Here is a 16,235-nt window from a genome sequence, read left to right on the forward strand (position 1 = left end):
GGTAAAACATAGTAATCATTGAGATTCTCTGTTGTGAAGCCTCTATTCTTATCTGTGGTCATAATGTTGATAGACTTAAAATCAAAGTGGAAAGATTCTATTGTTCTGTCTCAGAATAGAGTATTATATCACAAGTCTATGACATGCAATCTTACATTTAATGTAAAAAGTACATTAAAAAATGCACACATTCTTGAATTTTCGTGAGCAGATAGGAATCTGGTGTTTTGGGTACAAACTCTGTTTGATATACAGCTGCTGTAAATGTTTCATACATAAACACAGATTGATATATATGTGTATATATGTGTGTTTCTATATCTATCTCTAGCTCTGTATCTAATTTGTAAAGTTGATCACCTTAGTAGTAGCTAGGCATCTTTTATCCTGAATCTAGCTTATAATAATTGTGGAAACTCTAGTTTTTCCTTCAAGATATCTGCATTTGAACATTTTAAACATTCCTTCATTTGTTACAGTCAGAAACATTTTACCATATAAAAGAATCAAGGAGAAGACTTAACAGTTTCTCTAAAAATTTTGAAAATTTAAACATTTAAAATGGTCTTTTCTGTCTTTCTCCTTCCTTCTCTCCTTTTTTCCTTCTTCCTTCCCTCTCACCCTCCCTCCCTTTCTCCTTGCTTTCTTCCTTCCATGTATCAGTGCTTGGCTAAAGTTTGAAAATAAACTACTCTTTCACTGTTTCCAAAGAAAGAATGAAAAAGGAAATTCAAAAGATATCACATAAAAATATATCCAAGTAAAATCCTATACGAGACACATGAATATAAAAACTAATGCTCCTAACTGTAAAATTAGGCAAAATGCCATGTTGCTATGCATAATCAACTGATTGAGGTTCACATTCTTGGTGTTTCTCCTTGCTAAATGATTCAGTGTCTCAGATTAAGAGAGAAAAAGAATTTTGTATCTGTCATTTGCACTCATAGGTGAAAGACCATAGATGATCCCAATATATCCTTGTTTCCCCAAATGATCCCCAGAGGACACTTGGTTCTGCTGAGAAAACTGGCAGGTTTTTTTTCTGGAGGAAACCTGAGAGGCTTGGTCAATTACCATGCTTGGTTAGAAAGTGCACTATGGCCTCAGAAAGAGGCCTTTCACTTTCAAGACAATAGAAATCCAGTTCTCTTTTTATTCATAGGAAGGTATTGGGGAAACAACCATGAGAAGCAAGGTTTATTTGGGTGTAGAATCCCTGGTTTCCTCTCTGTGTCCTGTTTTCTCTATTTCTTTTCCAGTATGAATCTGAAACATGATGAATTATATCTTGTCCTATAGGAGTTTCTTAAGTGAGTCTTTGGGATTAACAGGTATGCGAAGCTGAATTGCCAGAATTATCCCAGCCGTGACTGGCAGACTGCTGTAGATATTCAGAGTCCTATGACCTAGATTTAAGTGAGAATGGGATGCATACCATATCCATCTATGAATGCATTGCTTTACAACTGTTCGGTTTTGCTCTTCTATGAGTAAAACAATGATCATTGCTAAATTACATGCTTTCTGAAAACACTGCTCTGTTAGATATAAAATGTGATTTCCTTGTGTCATAACACTGCAGTCAGACAGGCGCTTAGTTTGCAGGTATCAGTGTAACATTTAAACCAAGAAGGACGATGAAACAATTGTATTTTGGATAGATTTAAATCAAAGAAACTGAAGCTGGGGAGATGCCTATTTGGATTGCAAAAAAATAAAAATAAAACTTTTTCTTATTGTTCTTTACTTGGTTTGCTGTTTAAGGCATACTGTAGCACCTATTGTGCAGGCTCTAACATTTATTTTCTCACTCAGAAACAATTGCTACATACTGCAGTGTGTTAGATATTTGGGTTACAAGGATTACTGTACATAGTAAGAGAAATGTGAAAGTACCAAGAAGATTTCAGGGGAAGATAAAAACTAACTAGAACAAAAAGATTAGGAAATTCACCCTTCACAGTGCTAATATATACAAACAGACTTTGAATTGTTTGACAAACAGGGAAAATTAAGGATTGGCTTTATAAATGCCTCTCGACATGTTCGAAATATGTTTATAGACGGTGCTGCATGTTTACAGACAAAGGTGTGAGGCTAAGGAGGTCAAACTGGTTATAAATAAGAATCGAGTTTTACAAAACAAATTCCTTGGCTTTAATGCCAGCACAGAGTTTTTGAGGAAGGATATGAATTCTCCCTCCTTCACTTGAAGAAGTGAACACAGGGCTACCTTTGCACTCTGTCTTAGATGATTTAGGATTTATCTGCAGGGAGACAGAAAGATTGGACCAGATGGTCCCTCTTGGTCCTTTCCAGCTTCTCTGATTCTTGATGCACATGTTGGAAAACAGCTTTTGCCAAAAAGCAACTTGCCATTGCTTGGTTCTTTATGACCTTTCCTTTCTACTTGGGCTAGAGTGAAGTGAGGCTTTGTTAGAAGGGAAGAATAGAAGATGACAGTGAATTTCATAAAATACACACAACATCAGCATTTCATCTCGGGGGTTGTTTTTTTTTTTTTTTTTTTTTTTTTTTTTACTACAGTATTGCCCTTTGAAATGCCATAATTGAGGTTCTGTCACTGTTTCCCTTATAAAGTCCTATTTTCTGGAATTTATAACAAGTCTAAAAATTCCCACAAGACTGCAAATTGAAAACTACAATCTGATCCTTTTACCTGTTGCCTTTTCCCCCCTTTCTCCTAAAAAGGAAGAATAAGTCCAGCTGAGCTTGAAGAGGGCCAAAGATCGAGAAAATTAGACTGAGGATTTCCAAGGCAGTTTCAATGCAGTTTTGCTTAATGAACTTTCAGCTTACAGACTTTGAGCCTTTATCTCTCAGTTATATGCCTTAGAGGACCAGTTAGAAATAGATGAATACTTGGAGGTTGTATCTCATCTTTATCATAATGTTTCACCAAGTATGTTCTAGAAAAAGGCTATGGATTAAATAACTAGAAGTTCTTTCCTGAAATCAGTAAGTTTTTGTAACCAATTTCTTAGCCATTTCTGAATAGCCATACCCATACAGCTTTATGCTGCACCTCTGGAAGTCTGGTGCAAAGAGCATCTATTAGTGATAATAAACAGACCTAAAAGTCTGGAGAAAAAATAGCAAAGGAGAATCAATGGATGCCTATGTCATTCAGTTTTGATAGAAGGAGACTGGGAACACTGAATTTATTGAAAACTGCATATCAAAAGCAGAGAAAAAGCTAAGTAGAACAGCTACCCTAGTCCTATTGATCTTTGGGTTCAGAAAGTAAAATTGAAATCAATTGAATTCTACTTGGTTTGAAATAAATGATTTGATGAATTCTCAAAAGGAAGCTGATTTTCCTCCTTGGCAAACAAGTCTAGATGTAAGAGAAATGAGTAAAATCCACAAGGCTATAAAAAAGCCTGAAAGGATACACATTTGTTAATTTTTGTCTCTTGCATTCATGTCTGGGTGTAATATGACCCCCAGACCTAAGAAACCTCTACAAACATCAATGTTCTTATACTTCCCCGTTTTCCCCTTAGGTAGGTATCCCCAACAGTAAATGTACATCTCCTTGATTCTGAAGTTTTCAATTGTTTATTTTTTATATAAAACATAATATTATTTAAAAGTAGGTTTGATTTAAAAAAAAAAAAACAGCAATGCATCTTTGCATCTTTTTATGCCAGAAGGGAGATACTTTATGTTTCTTTTATGCTCTCTTCTTTCACTCCACATGAATAGGCTTACCAATTTTATTTTTTATGCTCAGACCAACACGATTTCATGTTAAGCTGGACAAATTTATTCAACTCCAGTTCAAGCACAGATTTAAAAAAAAATAAATAAAGCAAGGTCAGGCTAGCTTTGGGTTTTTTTTAATATTTTCTTTTATAATAAATTCTCTCTCAAATGATGCCTATGTGTATATTTTGACATAATCATGGGTACAAATGTGCAATGCCTGAAATCTGAAATGACACTGGAATATCTTTTCTTGCATTAGCATTATTTTAGCATTCCTACAACAGGGGATGGTTTGGAGAAATGCAGAGGCTCTCGGTATATATATATACCTCTGATTATTATTCCACTACCTTGAGCTACAGATCCAATCTCATATTGTGATGGATGTATCTCTTAGAGTTCAAAAGAAGTGTTGGCAAAGAGAAAGGCTTTAAATAAGGCAACCATGAGAGCTCAAGATGTGAAATTGAAAATCAACTGCCACAGCGTTAAATGATTATCTAGGTTTTCTTTTGATTTCCACTGTAAAAACAGGGGTATACTTGGTGTCCTCGAGTGTAGCGTCGTGTACGAAAACCATACCAGGAATCCAGAACCACTATGGCTGTAATAGTCACATTCCATCTGACCTTGTATACTGTTTTAATGGGTGGCTTCAAGAGCCATGTCCTGGGAGGGCAGAAGTGTCACCCATTTAGGAAAAATATACAAATCAGCATGTGTTAAAGAGGGAGGAGAATGAGGCAAAATGCTGAATGAAAAGAAGAAAGTGGGCATATTGTTCTTGTTTTGTTTTAGGGGTGGCAACCTTGAGGTACAGTCAGAAAGTTGCTGACGATTTAGCATCTTGGAGATTTGGGGGCAAGTATGGGCAGTTGGTCTGTAAAATATTCTCATAAATGTAGCTTCATCAAAATAACCAAAGATACTGTCAATAGCTGAAAACTATTCACCATTGAACTTAGGAAGAAAAGAAACAGTCACTTGGTTTTCTTGCACATATGATGGGCTTAGAATAGGGAGTTCCTATTGTGGCTCAGCAGAAGCAAACCCAACCAGAATTCATGAAGATGCAAGTGGCTTAAGGATCTGTGAGCTGCGGTGTAGGTTGTAGACATGGCTCAGATCTGGCATTGTTATGGCTGTGGCATAGGGTGGCAGCTGTAGCTCCAATTCTATGCCTAGCATGAAAACTTCTATATTCTGTAGGTGCGGCCCTTAAAAAAAAAAAAAAAGACTCTTTTGGTCTCATCCCTGGTTATTTCATAAAACAAAAAGGCAAAAAGGAGAGAATGAAAAAAGGATGAATGAAAGGAAAAGAAGGATTCATTCACTTGAGATATAATACTATGCTTGCTTTCAGGAGTCCAAGTTTAAAAGAAAATACGGAGTTCCCATCATAGCTCAGCAGTTAACAAACCTGACTAGTATCCAGGAGGATGTGGGTTCCATTCCTGGCCTTACTCATTGGGTTAAGGATCTGCCATTGCTGTGAGCTGCGGTGTAGGTAGCAGATGAGGCTTGGATCCCATGTTGCTGTGGCTGTGGTGTAGGCTGGCAGCTGTAGCGCCAATTCAGTTCCTAGCCTGGGAACTTCCATATGCCATGGGTGCAGCCCTAAAAAAATTAAAGAAATAAAAAGAGAATACTCTTCACTAAGGTAAAATGTAATTGATTACTAACAGCATCGTGCAAGTTAATTTATTAAAAATGAAGAGGTAAGGAAGGAGAAAGGAGATGCTGGTGGGTGTGGGTGTGGCAAGAGAGAGCTGTGGCTTTATATAGGGGTTCTCACTGAGGACAAGGAGTAACACATGGGAGTAGGAGTCCACCTAGGGGGAAGAAGAGAGGACTAAAGACCAATTTTGATTTTGTTCTCAAGTTTGCCTAAAGTTTGGCCTTGAACACATTCTGGTAAAGTTCTAGAAAATTGTCCTTAAGATAAACACTCTCCTTTTCAAAACTTTGTTGATTTTCTTTCTTAGATAAATATACTAGTTAGTGGACCACTGATAGATCCAGAGACTAGAGATTAGAGCCTGGCTGTCAATTGTGAGCTGTCAGCATTTTTGCACCTATTTTCTTCAATGAGGGAATTGAATGGTGTCTGACATCTCACTACCTTATAAGATGCATAGGACCAGAGGATAAAACCTATCTGTCCACTTCTAAGAACTCCAGGTTAAATTGGACAACACCAGGTTTCCATCTCCTATAGCCCACATGCACATATTGGTAATCATTTTGTAGTACTAATTTGTGGACTTTTTGGTTAGAATCATGAGTCAGGTTAAAAATCATTTTGTGAAAGCTATTATTACCTACTGGCTCCTTAGAATGCGTCACTAAGTTTCTTCAGTGATTTTCTCAAATATGTGATAGTTATAGTATTTAGGGGGTAATCTGGCTAAAGAGAGGTGAAGGGAATTCTTTCCCTTGAAAATAAATATCTCCATTTGTAATGTGCCTGAGTAATCCTCAGAGGCAAAACCCTGGGATAAAAACCCAAGGCTTTTGTAGTCTATGTATCTCTATAAATCTATACACATGTCTATATACATCAATTTCTATCTTTCTATGTCTGTCTGTCTGTCTGTCTGTCTATCTATCTACCTACCTACCTATATTCTCCTCTTACAGTTTTTGTTGTTATATATTGAAAAAAATTATTATCTAATATTTTCTTCCTTCTGCATTCTCCTTTCTCTAACTTTTAGAGTTCTCAACTTGAGAACTTGTTTTTCCCTTTCAAAATGTTCGTTAAAGCACAAATGACTTTCTTCCTTTTGATGTTGCCAGAGAAACTTGAACACTATGTAATTAAGCCTCTGTTTTAAAGTATTTGTCTCAACAAACACAGGCTTCTAGGACTAAGACTGCATAATAGATGTTATTAACTGTACATATAAATAGGAAATGTGACTTGCACTGCATTATATTTGCTGAATGAATTTGCCTTATTCCAAATCATCTCTTTACTAATGACTCATGGGTTTTTTTCCCATTATCTAAAATAATGTAATCATAGGCTATTTTATAATAATTTGACATATCTTATATTCATATCTGAACCTATTAATTAGAGACAACATACGTATTTATAATGTGCCTTTATTATCCAAGTTAATCCTTTTAATCCTATTTGAATGGCCAGATAAAAATTAAGCCCTTCAAATATCTTTACAAACAAACATTTAAATTCACCTATTTTCATCTTTGTTCTCAGCGCCTACGCAAAAGCTTTTATGATTGGAGTTGATAGAAGCAGTCAGCAATCAATCTGGGAAGAATAATATGCAAATTATTTTCTTTGCAAAGAAGCCATAGATAGGTATTTACAAAAGAGTTTTCCCGGTCTCTGGGGTCTCAAATCAGGGGATTATTTTAAAGAGTTTAGTAATGTCCTTAGAAATTAATGACACAATCATTCTAAGGGCATAGGGTATTTGTTGGAGTCTTTTGACTCCTCTTATGAACCTACATATCATTCTTATTTCTCATAAAATAAGCAGATGTCTATTCGAAGCCTTTTTAGCCCAAGACAGCCAGGGTAGTACAAGGCCTTGGGGTTTCGCAAAGGATCCTTTGGACTAGGCATTTACTCATGTCAAAATAACAGGGAAGCCATGTTGAAGGCAATTATGGATACTTTTTCTAATGCTGTGATCTGCTCACTCACTAGGTCACTGGAAACAGGAGAGGAAGCAATTGTTTTTCCCTGCTGTGAGCAATGGATTTGAACATGCCTCACACTGTTCTCATGCTGTGTTTTCTTTCCCTCTCCCCTTCCCCATAACACAAGTGTAAACTGAGCTCAGGAAAATCCTCTGGGCACTAGAAATAACAGAGTCTATCTATAGAACTGATTATCTTATTTCATTTCTTTTCCTAGAATTATGCCAAGTGCATCAATTGAGTAATAACTTTTTTAGAGCAGAGGAAACTGAGCCATGGTTGGTATTCATTTATTTTTATTTCTAAAATGTTTGTGTTAGATAGAAAATTTGAGAAATAAAAGTAAAGCGAAGAAGAAAAAAAAAATGAAAACCATCAATAATGCGAAAACTTAGAGGCAACCATGTTTAATATTAGTTTTATTTTCTACCAGGCTTTAATATGGCTTAATGGCTGAGACCATGCTGGAGCAATAGCATTATGTCTTTTTTCACATTAGTAAATTGTCTTTGAAAGCATAGTTTTAATTAGCTATGTGACATCTCATCTCAAACATTTCCTCTTCTCACCTTCTGTGAATTGTCTGTTCTCCATTCCAACCTCTTTTTTTGTCTTTAGCTGAAGATAGTATTTAAGATGATGGCTTGGGCCATTTCAGGGAATTTTACTCAGTTTTCCTGGTATCTCTCGTGTGTGTGTGTGTGTGTGTATGTGTGTGTGTGTGTGTGTCTGTGTGTTAATAGACTTCTGTTTGTTCTTGTCTTGATAATCTAAGTCTTGTTACAGAAGTTCTCAGCTGAGAACTCAAAAGGGTAGAGGGAAAATTATTATTCTGCCCCTGCAAAACTATTTACCTATGAGCAAAAAGATAATAGCAGAAGAAAGAATAATTTAGGATTCCCCTATATTGATTTCTCTTGACCAGGAGAAAATGGAGCATTGATATAAAGTATTCATTCTCCTTCTGCTCTGCAGTGCTGGTAGTCAAGAGCTAAAATCAATGATGCAAATCTACAAAAAAAAAAAAAAAAAAGGAAAATGTAGGAAGAGCTGTATGAAGAAGCCCCAAGAGGTTCCTGCCAGAAATCTCTACCATCTGGGCCAAAATACTTACGTATTTAATATTGCTCATTTAAAAATTCTTAAAATATTGAGTTCTTGGCCTCAGCCCTCTGAACTGAACCAGTGAGATGGTTTCAAACTCTAAGATGTCCTCTCAAGAGTGGGTGTGAGAGAATACACCTTAATTAAGGAGATATAGGGCATTTAACAAGTTTGGAGAAGTTAAAGTGAAGCCAAGGTTCATCAACTAAGTAAGTAGAAAATTCTAGCTATAGTCTTACATTACTGTTAGTCTTGCTTTACCGTTGAATATCGAGTTGGGGTTTAAGGCCACATGTGGACAAGATGGAAAGGCCCATGTGACACTGGGGAATCCTGGGCTTTCACTGGATGCGATCTCTGCTGAATGCAAGATGGTGGCAGGCTGCTCACCAAAACCTGGTCATGGAGCTGGGCCATGTTTCTTAGTCTTCCTTGTAACTCGATGGGCCATATGATTGAGTTTTAGTTTTAGAATGTGGGTGGAAGTGATCGGAGCCACTTCTAGTCCTGTGTTCCCCAAACCTTCTGCATGTCATCCTCCATGCCCAGGTATTGCTGAAAGCATGATGTTGAGGGTGACAAGGCCTTTGACAGCTTGGGTCCCCAAATTGCTACTTGTATCAGACTTCTCCCCACCACCCCTCTCCACACTGAAACCATCTTCAGCTTTTATGTGAGCAACAAGTAAACTTCTGTTGTGTTGGGGCCATTATTGGTTTTTGGATCTATTTTTGTGGCTGCTACCTAACTTTAAATATTATAGGAAAGGTCTTGACAAATGGCAAGATAGCTGACATCTCCAGGTTTCTTTAGGTCTTAATTGCTCACAGTTTCAGGCAAGGAGAGAGTCTTCTCTCTCATCAGTCTTAAATTCGTGGAGGAAATTTAATCTTATGCAGGTTTTATGTTCATTTCTCTGTCAAGAAAGAAGGCAAGGCCAGCTTTCCCACTCCATTAAGACCATATGGAATTGCTTGTCCATTAGAAAAAGCAAATGCATTACAAGAAGGAGGAACAAAATTGCTGAGTAAGCATAAACAACATTAGAACAGCCATATAGATAATATAATACAATGTTATATATAATATATATAACATATTATATATAGTTGTTATAAATTATTGATATATAATGTAGAGTTTTATATTATCTTCTATATCTCTTTAGCATAAGCATTTTTTTTTTCTTTCTATGGCAACACCTATGGCATATAGATGTTCCTGGGCTGGGGTTGAATCAGAGCTGCTGCTGCCAGCCTATGCCATAGCCATGGCAACACCAGATCCAAGCCACATCTGTGACCTACACTGCAGCTTGTGGCAGCACCAGATCTTTAACCCACTGAGCAAAGCCAAGGATTGAACCCACATCCTCATGGATACTATGATGGGTTCTTAACCCACTGAGCCATAACAGGAACTCCAGTACAAATATTTTTAAGTGATGTATGTGTGTGTGTGTGTGTGTGTGTGTGTGTCTAGCAGGTAATAAGTGTTACCTTCCATCTTATATTTGTCTATTTTGTCTGAAAATTTAAATCTTTATGCATTTATTATTTTATTTAAAAATTCCACATACACGTTTAGTGAGATGACATTGGGTCGACTTGTTTCCTACTTCAAAACTTCCTATGAAGATTAATTTTTAAATCTTCAGAAATAAGGGAGTTCCTGCTGTGGCTCAGTGGGTTATAAACCCAGCTAGTATTCATGAGGATGCAGGTTCCATCCCTGGCCTCACTCAGTGGGTTAAGAATCTGGTGTTGCCATGAGCCCTGGCATAGGTTGCAGACACAACAAGACTCAGATCTGGCATTGCCGTGGCTGTGGTATAGGCTGGCGGCTGTAGCTCTGATTCGACCCTAGCCTGGGAACATCCATAGGCTGCAGGTATAACCTTAAACAGCAAAAAAACTAAACAACAAAAAAAAATCTGTGAAACAAGTTATTTCGGATACTTTTTCTTACCTAAGATAATGAATGTGGCTTGTTTTTTTCTCCTTCCCCAGTACTATGTTGCAAATATAATCTGAAGAGGGTCAGATTATTTTGAAATTTATTATTAATTACTAAATAATTCTTTCTGGCATTATGTAGGATACCTTTCAAAATGACTTATTTTATATTTAATTTTTGTTTAATGCATTTATAAATCTCTCTGATTTAGTGAGATTAATAATCATTTTAGCCCTCTATACTCTGACTTGTATTTCTTTGATTCACTGCATGGTCATCAGAAGCATGTTTTTTTTTGAGTAAGTTTTTCTGGAGCATAGTAATATATTTTCAGAGCCTTCTATACGAGAATATTTTTTCATTGCCTTTGTATAAGAAGAAATATGCTGGCAGACCATGGAATTTGGATCTCATTCCTTACTACTCAAAATTCTCAAAAGATTAATCCAGAGTCTCTGGCACTCACTATTGAAAAGAAAGCTAAGGCTGATCTAATTTTTATTTCTTTGTAATTTTTTCTTTTCTGTTCACTGAGAGAATTTTGTTATTTACACTTGAAATTCAGAAAATTCAGAAGTGCTTCTGAGATATTTCTATGTATTAGCTGTTTTTCATATACAATATTTCATCAATGATATGATGTACTTTTTAAAATAGTTTCAACATCTCTGCAATTGGGATACACATTACAATCAATAATTAGAAAGGATTATGTCAGAGTAAAATTAGCAGCATTTTTTCTTTTGTAGTATGCTTGAGAGTTTTGGGGAGTTTCCTTGTGGTGCAGCGAGTTAAGGAGCCCGAGTTGCCACTTCAGTGGCTTGAGTTGCTGCTGTGGCATGTGTTTGATCCATGTCCTGGAACTTATCCATGCTGCAAGTGCCACCAAAAAAAAAAAAAAATGTATATTTTGGAATCAAATGGAATCTCAGATTTGATGAAATAACACAATATAGTTTCTACCATGATATTATTTTTACATCTGTTCCCTTCTTGCCACTACCCTAAGGGACCATGTGTAACTGCATCTCTGCTTCCATCATTTATCACATTTACCTCTTTGACCTGTTCCTCTTCTTTTTCTGTCTCATATATGAATGTTAATTTTACCAGTGTATTCTTTTTTCTCCCTGGATATGTTTGTATGTAACCCAGCTATTTTTATTTGCATTTAATTAATGTATTTTAAAATAAAAATAATAATTACATGTGGCAAAATCTTCATAGAGTACTAAGGATATACTGTATGATATAATATATATAATGTAACCTTCAAGTATATAAATCTGCCACATTCTTTTAAGCTTCTGTACACTACTATATTTTGTCATTTACAATAATTTATTTAGTAATTCCCTAATAATGGACATTTGAATTGGTCTAGGCTTTTGCTATTATAAACAATGCTGCAATGAACGTCCTTGTATATGGGTTTTTCCATTGCTACAGATAACTGTAAAATGATTTCTAAAAGTGAGTTGATGGGTCAAAAGCTAATGTGTAGTTTAAATTTATGTTGACTGCTGTCAGTTGCCCTGCAATGAGCTTATGTCAATTTTCATTTCTGGCAATGGCCTTTGACTCCTACTATTTGCTAGCATTGTACATTAAACTTACTCTCTTTTTCTAAATTGGTTTTGGAAAACACTATCTAGTTTTAATATGTATTTCTTCAATTTTAAGAGGCATAATTTACATAATTTTCAAAAATTTCTAGGTTTTGTTCATGTCCATCATTCACATTTTTCTTATAAAAGTATAAGAACTTATATTAAATTTTTTCATCAAATAAAGTGCAGTATTTTTTTTTAATGTTTTCTAAGTTTTGTGATTTGCTTAAAGCAGTCTTTCCTCAAAATTATTTATTAAAAGTAAAGTTCTGGTACTGTTATAGTTTCATTTTTTACTTTTATAACTTGATTCACCTGAAATTTATTTTAGTAGAAAGAGTTAGATATAGATTATGTTTTTTGTAATGGTAAACTGAACCTTTCAATATCATTTAATATATAATTACTTGTCCACCAGTGTCCTGACTTAAAATGTCATATTAATTATAAGCTAATATTGAATACTGTGTTTGTATTTCTAAGCTCTCTCTATTCCCTTCAATAGATCTTCTAAGTTTTTCTGGCTAAGTATCAGTTTTAATTTCTGTAGCTTTAAAGTATGTTTTATTATCTTGTACACATACTCTGGTTAGAGTCCCCTCCATCAAATTTCATGATCACTACCAGGTACCCCTCTTCCCTTCAGTAATTCTGTTGCTGATTATATTAAAATTACTCTTGAGTATTAATCTCTGACATCAACCTTACAAATGTTCCTTAGGTCAGTCTCCCAAGGCAACAGAAATAAAAGCAAAAATAAACCAGTGGGATCTAATCAAACTGACAAGCTTTGGTGCAGCAAAGGAAACCATACACACACACACACACACACACACACAGACACACACACACACATATGAAGACAACCTACAGAAAATAGTTTCAAACCAAGGGCTTAATCCCTAAAATATACAAACAACTTATACAACTCAACAGCAAAAAACCCAACAACCCCATTGAAAAATGGGCAAAAGACCTGAATAGACATCTCTCTAAAGAAGATATACAGATGGCCAACAAGCACCTGAAAAAATGCTCAACATCACTGATTATTAGAGAAATGCAAATCAAAACTACCATGAGATACCACACCAGTCAGAATGGCCATCATTCTTAAGTCCACATATAACAAATGCTGGCAGGGGTATGGAGAAAAAGGGAACCCTCCTACACTGTTGGTGGGAATGTAAATTGGTACGACCACTACGGAAAACAGTATGGAGGTACCTCAGGAAACTAAATATAAAACTGCCATATGACCCAGCAATCCCACTCTTGGGCGTATATCCAGATAAAACTTTCCTTGAAAAAGACACATGCACCCACATGTTCATTGCAGCACTATTCACAATAGCCAAGACATGGAAACAACCTAAATGCCCAACAACAGATAATTGGATTAAGAAGATGTGGTATACATACACAATAGAATATTACTCAGCCATAAAAAAGAACAAAATAATGCCATGTGCAGCAACATGGATGAAACTAGAGACTCTCATACTAAGTGAAGTAAGTCAGAAAGAGAGAGACAAATACCATATGATATCACTTATATCTGGAATCTAATATAAGGCACAACTGAAACTTTCCACAGAAAAGAAATTCATGGACTTGTAGAACAAGCTTGTGGTTGTCAAGGGGAGGAGTGGAATGGAATGGGAATCTGGGATTAATAGATGCAAACTATTGTATTTGGAATGGACAAGCAATGAGGTCCTGCTGTAGAGCACTGGGAACTATATCTAGTCACTTGTGATGGAGCATGATGGAGGATAATGTAAGAAAAAGAATGTATATATATATTCATATATGTATATGCATCTGGGTCACTTTGAAGTACAGTGGAAAATTGACACACTGTAAATCAACTGTAATGGAAAAATTAAAATAATTAAAAAAAATAGGTTTTACCTTTGTAGCCTCTTACCTCCTGAAGGTCCTTTGATAGTTTAAATTACTATTTCCAAATAAGTCATCCACATTTCTTGTTATATTTATCTCTAGCTACTTTGGCTTTTTTGATTTCTTCTTAAAATGTGATATTTTCTTCCCTAATACTTTCTAATTCATTTGTGTATGGAAAAGTTGTTGATTTTTGTATATAACACCTTGCTGAATTATTATTATGCTTTATTTGGTTCTTAGATGATTCTCTTGAAGTTTCTATGTATATAAAATCATACTATTAGCATATAGGAATAATTTTGCCCCCTCTTTCCCCATATGTATATCTCATACATTTTCTTCAATTCAGATTGGCCAGGACTTCTTTCAATTGGTTGATATTAAACAGCTTTAAAAAATATTTTATATATCACTCCTGTCTTATAGGACAAATTGTTTCTATTCTTCCTCAGGACAGAAGGTATATGTCATTTTAATTCACTTCATTCCATGATTTAGCATATATTTCTCTCATTTTCATTGGCTGCCTTCAAGTTCATTGCTCCTTTACTTTGACATTGTCTCTGGGGCTTTCTCTGAAAGTGGCTCATCTGAAGGTTTTCCTTTTGGTCTTGTTACACGTTATGCATCACAGTGTGAAAAAAACACTGGATGAACATGTTTTGCCTATACCATCAGATCTATTCTAACTAAAGGATAGCTGATTGGGCCTTGGGCTTTTTCACTGATTTGGCATTAGAACCTTCAAGAAACACTCTATCCTATAAGAGAACTATAGAGTTTTGAGTATGCTCCCAAGATCCTTCTTCAGTTTCATCCTAAATTCAATACATTTGGTAGCTATTCTTTATAACTTGAGGCCTGGGGTTGTGACTCCATAAGGATGGAGATTGTCTTCATCTTTTTATTTATTTTTTTAACATAACTGATAAATGTGCAGGAAAACCAAATGATGCTACAATCTTCATTCCTAATGCAGCTGGTTTGCTTTATACTTTATCTTTTAATAACACTCCCTTTCATCTTATCTGGTTTGATAAAGTTTATATTTTCTTCTATTTTATTGAGAATGCAAAGTAATGCCAAATATTCGTCTTCTTTTCATATTTTATTTTAAATATAATTTTTGTAGGCTTCATTCCCTCCATCTCATTAGATCCGTTTTTCCTTTCTTTTATGTTATATATTTTAAAAAATTTCATCCTTAGCTGGTTTGTTGTTTGTTTTGCTTATACTTAAAAATGGAGAGAATTTGGCAAGTCTTGCCAAACAACAGACTGTGCATAATCTCTCTTTGATATTTTTTGTGGTTAATGTGGGGATGGGATAGAATGTTAGAATATACTGTGGGTTTTTTTGCTGGAGAATAACATGATGTTCATAGCCCCCAGCTAAACATGTAGTCTAGCAGGCATTTATCTGATGCAGCCTGGCTGGTTTGAGGTGAGATTAACTTTGCTGTTGAGTGGTATTTTCCTTTCTCTTTACTAGCTGGTGCTGTAACTGTTTACATACCAGAGGTCTAGAGTAATATATAACGTTTAATTTTCCAAGGCAGAAATTTGACTATTGCTTGAGTGGTTGTTTCAGAGAGTGGTTTGGTCCCAGGTGAGCCAATTCACCATTTTAGCATCCATATTATAAAGCATCTTTCCGGTTCTCCCTACATTGTAGTTCAAAGTAAGGTCATTGATGTGCAAAACAACAGCAATATCTTTCTTTTGTTTTTGGTGTAAATGGCTATCCTTGTAAAAGCTTCCCATTGCTTTATACATTATTTTAACCTTGCATATAGGATTATTAAAGGTTTTAAAAGGCTTACTGGGGAAATGATATGCTAGCTTGGAGTTAAAAAAAAATGACTATTTAAAGATTTGTTTTTTGTTTTTTTGTTTTTCTCCTGTGTATCACAATTATTTCCTAAAAAACATCTTGAAAATTTTTATATTTATTCAGAAATGAATTATCTGGTTTACTTCCTGGCTCAGTTTTCTGCCTCTTGACTTCATTAATACTCTTTTAACTGTTTTACTGTTCTATAATTTGAATTTACATCTGGGTTGAGCAAAGGAAGCAAGAAGAGAGGAATTTGTAGTCATCGCTTTCACATGTTGATTTACAGTCTTGCATCAGTCTCACCAACACTTTGAAATGTTTGGACCTATTTCTCTACCACTAAGAATAATAAAAGGATCCTCTTATGTTTGCTGGTGATATTTCTATTTCTCAGCAATTATAATACTTTCA

This window comes from Sus scrofa, chromosome 1 (genome assembly GCF_054392235.1).
Source record: "Sus scrofa isolate SSC_HxYL_T2T_F1_AM1 chromosome 1, Sscrofa_HxYL_maternal_Yorkshire_Landrace_v2.0, whole genome shotgun sequence".
Taxonomy (NCBI): domain Eukaryota; kingdom Metazoa; phylum Chordata; class Mammalia; order Artiodactyla; family Suidae; genus Sus; species Sus scrofa.